Raw genomic sequence first — 9,046 nt, 5'->3', positions numbered from 1 at the left:
AATCTCTGAATGACTTATGACAACAATCTAAAGGGACAGAAGCAACAGAGGAGAGAAGGAGCACACATCCTGTAAGGCAAGAGATCTGCCTGAGGGTGGTTTCACGGTGACTAGATGGCTCCACTAGGACCAAAGAGAGGTCTTGGTTATAAAGGCTTTGGTGGACTGTGGGCTGGTGACGGGTGTCACAAAGAAGACCAGGCAACTCTTCTCTAGAAGTTGTCGCTGCGGACAGGAGGTTGTTTTGGCATTGGCTGACAGAGGGCGGCTGGGCGGTATGGCTGATGGCTCCTGAGAGATAGGTAAGTGCAAATATCCAAGAAAACACAAAGACGCCCACAAGATGATGAAACAAGTAAAAATGATGGGCAGGAACGACTATGGGAAATGAAATGAGTGCAGTAAAATGTGGCAGATGCTTTCCACTCTCCATGTTGGTGTACGTTTTCAGACTCCAATCCATCGACGTTAAAGGTGGCTAGAGCCTCAGGAGAAAAGATCTCCAGCACACCAATGAGGGAACACTATCGTTATCCCTCAGTCTTTTCCTAAATGGAACTATGGACATTTACTTGGTGTCATGGAGGAAAGAGGAATACCTAGACCATTCAAAAGCTTAAACACGGGGCAGGATTTGACACTGCACCTCAGAAATTCTCATCACAGCTCTGTATTAAAGACAAGGAAGTGAGAGGGTGCTAGTAACAAAGAGTCCAAATACCCGGCTCAAAACAGTCCATGGGTTCTCAGCCTTTCCTGATGAAAAGATGAATAATTTGGTTTGCTATAATGGCCAATCTTAATAACTTCCATTATGTCCTTGACCTATGGGGTAAAAGTCAGTATGGTAGAGAGGCCCAAATAAAACTTTCTGAAATTGGATGGCTGCCCACTCCACTTCAATTAAGAAAGTAAAAACAGCATTGCACCCACAGGAAGAGGGGGGTAATTAGTGCCACTCAAAAAATATGAAGGATGAAAGAGAGGTGATTTTTCTCTTTCTTTCTTTCTTTCTTTCTTTCTTCTTTCCTTCTTTCTTTCTTTCTTTCTTCTGTATGTGTATGTGTATGTGCATGTGTGTGCATGTGCGTGCATGTGTACATGCTGCTCATGTGTGTACGTACCAGTCCTGGGGCTTGAACTCAGAACCTGGGTGCTGTCCTGAGCTTTTGTGCTCAAGGTTAATTCTCTACCTCTTGAGCCACAGCTCCAATTCTGGTTTATTCATGATTCTCTGAAGGTAAGAGTCTCATAGACTTTCCCACCTGGGCTGGCTTTGAACCTCAGTCCTCAGTTCTCAGGCTCCTGAATTGCTAGAATTACAAGTGTGAGCAACCAGCAGCCGGCTCATGTTTCTACTTAATAGAGAAATCCAATTTATGCCTATGTGTTAGTCCAATGGGCTCCTTTCCCACAGCTTAGCATACTCCTCTCCCAGGACCTCGCAGGTACCTTCCCAGAGAGTTCGTCATGAGGTCCAGTTGGTGCAGGTGTGAATAGAGCACTAGGCCCATTCTATACAGGCAGTAAATAATCGGGCCCCTTCCCCCTTACCTTGAGATGACTCTCCACTGGGGCAGTTACAACAGTATAAAGTAACAGAGCCCTCTTAAAGTAACCTTCAGTCTGTCCAGCTACAGGCCCCTTATTTCTACTTGGGCAGCTGCCATAAATCCTAGCCCGCCATGATGAAGTCCCTGGACCACACCTCCACACCAGAGTCCCCTCCTCCTAAAGGTCTCCTGAGACAAAGGCTGGTGCTTCTTCTCCCTGTGAGAAGTGACTTTGTCAGTTTCTTTGCTGGTCATAATCCTTTCTTTCTTTGTTCTATGTGCCTAATACTATGGACTACCAAAGCTCAGCTAAACATTTGATTAAAATGTCCTCAGACCGCTGGGCATGTAGCTTAGTGGTAGAGTGCTTGCCTAGCATGCATGAAGCCCTGGGTTCAATACCTCAGTACCACATACACAGAAAAAGCCAGAAGTGGCATTGTTGCTCAAGTGGTAGAGTGCTAGCCTCAAGCAAAAGAAGCTCAGGGACAGTGCCCAGGCCCTCAGTTCAAGCCCCAGGACTAGCAAAAAATAAAAATAAAAAATAAATAAAATGTCCTCAGATACATTGGATGAGGTCACTGATTATTTGAATGCATTCTTTTCTATCCACATCATGAAAGCTTAAAAATAATTTGCATTAAACTGATATGGACACCAACTGCTTTTTAACCAATGTTCTCAAGGCTGGGTTTACTGCTTCCTTACCCCACACCTTCTATTGAAATATTGAGGGCTGAGAAGGTGGCTCAGTGGTAGAGTGCTTGCCTTGCATGCATGAGGCCCTGGGTTCAATTCCCCAGCACCACATAAGCAAAAAGAAAAAAAAAAGCCGGAAGTGGCACTGTGGCTCAAGTGGTAGAGCGCTAGCCTTGAGCTGAAGAGCTGAGGGACAGCACCCAGGCCCAGAGTTCAGGCCCCACGAACAGACCTCCCCCCAAAAAGAGAAATATTGACTATGAGATATCTCATAAAACATATTATCACAGTCCATTGATAACTTTATGTTGCACACAAAGGATAAGCAAAGGCTGGTTAGCCTGATTAAAATGCCTACAATTCAGAAAGTAGCTAAACCTCCAGGAGGCTCAAGGCCTTATTTTCAGTGTAAGACAAGTGACTGCATCGTTCATCTCTTCCTTCAAGGCAGAAGGAAAGCTTCCTGCATAAGCTCTTTGAGCTCACAAAGGAACAGAAATGCTAACAGCTCAGGGAAATATAAAGATGTTAGGTTACATTATTCTAAATGCAATTAAAATAATCCATGGTCTCACCGAAAACAATGACAATATATTGTGGAGTTTATAACCCAGAGGAATAAAATGTATGTCAAAAAAAAAGAACACAATAGATGAGAGGAAGCAGAAACTCACCACTAATAGGTTCTTTATTTTTAGTAAGGATGAAAACTGAAATCCTAAAATAACCACTGACATAACAAAACAAACACTATAGCTAATAAGCCAGCTAGGTAGACAAAACGGGGTTTTGAAAATGCTCTATTATGCCAAAATAATATCACAGAAGGGAGGAGAAGACACAATAGAATAGATGGAATGAATAAAACACAAATCACAAGTAGGATGATTAAGGAACCAACCCTCATATCAATTATCTTAGTATAGGTTATTAAGAGGCAGGTATCATCTGACTGGATTAAAAAAGCAAGAGTAAAATATAAGCTTCCTATAAGAAAACCATTACAAATATGAATATATAAATATATTTAAACAAATGGAGGAAAATATATATTAGGATGACACTAACTGAAAGACAATGAGAGCCGCTATGCTAATATCAAACAATGTAAGTTCCTTATCAAAGGCTAAGCAACAACTAAGAAGGTTATTTCATAATTATAATGGGGCCCGTTCATTGAGAGAACTTAACCCTAAACATCTATGTATGTAATACAAGAGCTAAAGAGTTCATGAGGAAAAAACTGGTAGACCGTTGCAGAGAAAAAGGAAGAGCCAGTGGCTGGTGGCTCACACCTGTAATCCCAACTACTCAGGAGGCTGATATCTGAGGATCACAGTTCCAAACCAGCTAGGGAAGACAATTATCCACCAAAAAGCCACATGTGGAACTATGGTTCAAGTGGTAGAGTGCCAAATTCAGGTAAAGAAACCAGTCTTTGATTTCAACCCTCAGTTACTGGAATAGAAGAGAGACAGACAGACAGACAGACAGAGACAGAGAGATACAGGTAGCAAAATAACCAGGTACTTTAATATTTCATTTCTGCACTTTCTACAGAACAAGCAGTAAAAATTTATCCACTGAGTAATTGACATTTGCTCTCAATTTATGAACTCAACATTATTCTGGAAATTCAAGCCAATGTGGCAGTCAAGAAAAATAAATTCATGAATCTGTATGGGCAAGATACAAAATAGTCTATTTACAGACAGCACAAACAATGCAAAAAACCAGATGGAATATCCAAAGCTACTGAAGCAAGTCAGTTTAGCAAAGCTTCTGAAGACATGAACATACAAAAATGTTACTACAAAGTGATAAAAGTGCATATATACATATGCATATTTTATATATATATGTATATGTCTACATATATATGCCAAGCTTCTCAAATTATGATTATGCAGTTTATTATATGCTAGTGTGACTCAATAAATCTGTTTCTAAAAGATGTAAAAAAGTGGAGAGACAGGAACATGGCTCAAGTAGTACAACACCTGCCTGCCAAGTGTGAGGCCCTGAGTTCAACCTGTCTGTCAAAATAAATAAGTAAACAAGACAAACAGAAAGTAAAGGAGACAAAGCTGGCAGAACTGTAGAGGATTTCCAATATTTACAACCATAAATAGAGGTCAATGGGTTCATGTTGGCACAGGTTTCTAAGAACCAAAGTTCAAGGATACATTCAACACTCCTGTGGTCCTTTACACTGAGATCTCTTCACTGTGCACGTTATAGAAGCAGAAAACTTCATGTGTGTTTAGTAAATAGTAATTAAAAGTACAGCCATCTGAGGTCTCTGGAGGAGGTGAGAGAAATGATTTTGCTCCAGAAATAAGCGGGGGGGGGGCGGTTCATGAGAAAAAGTTCCTGCTCAGTTAAAAAAAAGTGTGATTCCCACACTTCTAGGACCTTGGTCTCTATCATGGCTGCCCATCAGTTGATATTACTTTCTATAAGGAACATCCACTGAAAGCTAAAGATGGCTTACCTCGGGGCTTGTGTGGACTGATACCTAGGTAGCAGCCTGCTACTCAGAGTATCCATCATTCCACAGGAGTACTAAGCCAAGGCTGTCCTCATCAACTACTACAGTAAATGGAAAATATAAGTTGTGAGAGCTCCTGCTTTGATTTTCTTTGCCACCCTATGGTCCACCGATATTCCAGAATCGTAGGGAATCCTGCATGTATTACTACCTAGAATACCATAAACTGGGCAGCTATCGGAAGCAAAGATTTATCTAGAGATTTGAAATCAAAGGTGTTAGCTTCAAAGCCTCTCAGGGAATATCCTTCCTTGCCTCCTTGCATCTTCCAGCTTCCTTCTAGGATCTCTGGGCACTCCTCAGCTTGTGGTATATCACTGTCATCAGTTCATTCCAGCTTGTCTTCCTCTGTGTCTCCTCTCCCAAGGAGGGCGGTCATTTGGGGGCTAGAGTCTTCCCTAAGGAAGTACAGTCCTTCTTTTACCTTGTTTACATCTATTAAGTCCCGGTTTCCAAACAAGGTCTTGAGAGTCTTGTTTGGAGCATATTATCCTGATGGACAAAACTCTTCCCAAGAGCCCCCAGGGAATAAATAGTCTAGCTTAATGAGTTAAAGATGAAAAGGTTAAAGGTTCCCCATGTTTGCTGTCTACATGCAGATAGGAGCACAAGACACAACATGGGCGAAGAAGGTCTGTCAGGTTAGATGAAGAAATCTTGATTCTCAGGCTTTTTTCTCTGAGCGCTCTCTCTCTCTCTCTCTCTCTCTCTCTCTCTCTCTCTCTCTCTCTCTCTCCTCTCTCTCTGTCTCTGTCTCTGTCTCTGTCTCTGTCTCTCTCTCTCTGTCTCTCTCTGTCTCTCTCTCTCTCTCTCTCTCTCTCTCTCTCTCTCTCTCTCTCTCTCTCTCTCTCTCTCTCTCTCTCTCTCTCTCTCTCTCTCTCTCTCTCCTCCTACTTCTCAGACTAAGCACCTGGTTTCTTAGATCAGAAGCTATGGGAAGTTCTGGAAGAAATCGCTCAGGGGTGGGGACTTGAAGCTGGAAATGGGGGCCCCAAGCTGGCTGCTGCTTCCGATTCTGCTCCCACTGATTGCTCCTGGGCCAACTTAGAATTTTAACTGTAGGACCTGTATTCTTGCTGAGGCCATCTGTCCATCTGTCCTTGTAAAAAGCTTTTGTAGACAACTGTGGAGCTTCTGCATTTGTCTTAGCTTTCTTCTCTGTTTCACACACCAGAAAATGTAGATTCCACAACTGCAGCGTCTCAGCAAGGCTCAAGTAGGAAGTATGTGGCAGGATCAGATCGAGAACTGAACCCCAGTTTTCTAGTTCCAAATGCCCTGCACCCCATGTGATGCTTGTGTGTGACTGCCTCAGAATTCACCCGCTGTCACCTTAATCCTCAGAGTGACTGGGCTTGGAGCTGGGGACCTTTGGGCAGTGAAGGTCAAGAAGTTGGGCCTCTCATCAGTGGGACTAGTACCCTCGTAAGACACCCAAGGGAGCTTGTCCTGAAGATATAGCAAGAACAAAGCTGACAAAGCAAGGACACAGGCTGTCTGCAGAAACTTCATCTGCCTTCATCTGGGTCCTGGATTTTCCAGGCTCCAGCACCTAGAGAATAATGGTTGCTGTTTGAACCACTGATACTATAGTGTTTTTTTGGTAGAAGCTTGATCTTCAAGTTTGATATACTTAATTAATGTAATACTTGACTTTTAAAACCTGAAGACTCTGCGTGAAGCTTTCCTGGAGGAGAAAAGATGATCCCAGTGTTCAAAGGTTCTGTCCCAATCAGGTCGAAATTGCAAACAAGGTCATGGAAAGATGGAAGTACCTTTTGCCTCAAGAACCTTTTTTCGACTCCTGTGTTTTTTTCCTTAAGTCGGCAAACTGCTGAAAACATTCTTGGGATGGGTGTGAAAGGGAGGAGAGGGGACTGGCATTGCTCCCATATTTTAGCATTTCCGTCTCTGAATTGAGAGGGATTGGCGTAGGATGGCTTTGAGGCTTGGGTTCCCTGGGGTCAAATAGAGGGTTTGCCATTTATTAGCTGGATAGCATCCCTCAATTCATTTAATCTCCAAGTCCCACTTTACTCGGTTGTAAAACTTGCTCTCTGCCTTGAAAGGCTCATGTATGCACGAAATAGGCATTTCTGTTTTGTCCTTCCTTTGGTGTCTGAAGCTGGTTCTTCGTTTCAGATTTGGTTTCCTGAAGGGACACCATATTGACCTGGGTACTGAAATGACACCAACCCACAAGGACCATTCATGAGCCCAATCAATGTGGGACTCAAACTAAAAGTTGGATTTTTTTTTCTTTGCTGATAGGATACAAGGCAACTGATTTGTATCCATGGATGCCTCAGACGATGAGTAAGGACACCTCCAGGCATTTATATGTAACTATTAATCATAATTATTGCAGATTATTGTATGGAAGTGCTGGGTCAGGGAAAAAAGCTCATAGTAAAGAGGGTCTTGGATTGGCACAAGAATTGGATGACAAGAAGCCCTGGAAATCTGGCCATCAACTCCAGTCACACTCCATCACCTGATGTCTGGGTGACTTGAGTCCTTTCTGGGACTTTTTGTTTTCAAACGTATCATCTTGATATGCCCAAGTACTATAGTAAAGCACCTTAGCCTATAGTTGATAAATAATACACATTTACTTCTCACAGGTCTAAAATCCAGATGGCAACAGATTGGCCGAGGGACTGCGAGTCAGGGAATCAGGATAGTGCCTTTTACACATGGAGGAGGGGCAGAGCGGTTTCCTTGAGCCTCTTGTATAAGGACACTGAGCTTGTTCATAAGGGTGGACCTCTTGTGTCTCCATCGCTTCTTCCAAGAAAGACCCCATCCCTTAGTGCCATCATACTGGGTTCCAATAGAAATTTCAGGATGCGTTCAGGCAGCAGTACATATGTCGATGCAAAACCTTCCACTTTCCATCCTGCGTGTGTATGATTGGTCTGCAGAGGGCTGCCTCCCCTCTTGCAGCAGGAAAGTGTCTCACCCTCCCATCTCCCTCTGATGGCACTGAGTACACGCTCAGTTCCAGTACCACTACCCAGTCAGAAGCACTCCACCCTGTCATGTTCTTGGCTGGCTATAGTGATGGTTCCTATTCCAGCCTGGCCTAGCACTCAGCCCTCAACAGCCCTTCACTGTCGCCCCTCATGACACCCTTGGTCCTCATAAAAGTTAAATGATTTTCTGGGTCACAGTTAATATTGGAGAATAGGGATTTGGATCTCAGATCTACTATTTCCCTATGTCGCTCATCTTGCTCTCCTTGGCGCAGGTCCTTTTGTCCCTTTCCAGGGGTGAAATTGTCTGTCCTCAAAAGGACGGGGGAATCAAAGCTGTTGATTAGCTAAGTCTTGAGACATCCAAGGGACATGGAAAATAGTTGATCAATCTCAGTTCATACCCAGGTAGAAGATCACTCTACAAAAGCCTCGTGTGTGTGTGTGTGTGTGTGTGTGTGTGTGTGTGTGTGTGTGTGTGTGTGTGTGTGTGTGTTATGTTGCTCTCCTAGGAACTATATGTGCAAACGTCAGGCAACAGGCCAATTTCCACAGGTGGAACAGCAGCCCTGCATCAGCCTGTATATGCTCTAGCAGATGTCACTAATAGGCTTCTGTACAATGGCCACTTTTGAAAGCTGTGAATCTCAGAATTCTGAGGTGAGATGGAGATTTAGCAGTGTTAAGAGTCCCGAAGGCTGGCTGGGAAGGTGGCTCAGTGGTAGAGTGCTTGCCTTGCATGCATGAAGCCCTGAGTTCGATTCCTCAGTACCACATATACAGAAAAAGCCAGAAGTGGCGCTGTGGCTCAAGTGGTAGAGTGCTCACCTTGAGTACAGAGAAGCTCAGGGACAGCACCTAGGCCCTGAGTTCAAGCCCCAGGACTGGCCAAAAAAATAAGAGTCCCGAAGGCACAAATGACATATTCATGAACACTTACCAAACACCTCTCATGTGACAGGAGTTGGGTCACACACAATTGTTGACTTAGGTGCTGGGGATATACAGAGACAATGTTATCTGTGTGAATTTAGAACACTGGATTAAGCCATGCCCCAGTGGCTCATGCCTATAATCCTAACTTTCCAGGAGTCTGTGATCTGAGGATGGTGGCTTGAAGTGAACTAAGCAGAAAAGTCCATGGGACTCTGCTCTCCAATTAACCAGAAACATGTTGGAAGCAGAACTGTGGCCCAAATGGTAGAGCATCAGCTTTGAGCAGAAAAAGCCAAGCAAGAGTGTGAGGTCCTGAGTTCCAGCTCCAGTAC

Source organism: Dipodomys merriami, unplaced genomic scaffold, assembly GCF_024711535.1.
Source record: "Dipodomys merriami isolate MVZ:Mamm:240054 unplaced genomic scaffold, mDipMer1.0.p SCAF_110, whole genome shotgun sequence".
Taxonomy (NCBI): domain Eukaryota; kingdom Metazoa; phylum Chordata; class Mammalia; order Rodentia; family Heteromyidae; genus Dipodomys; species Dipodomys merriami.
Note: the sequence above shows the minus strand (reverse complement) of the source record.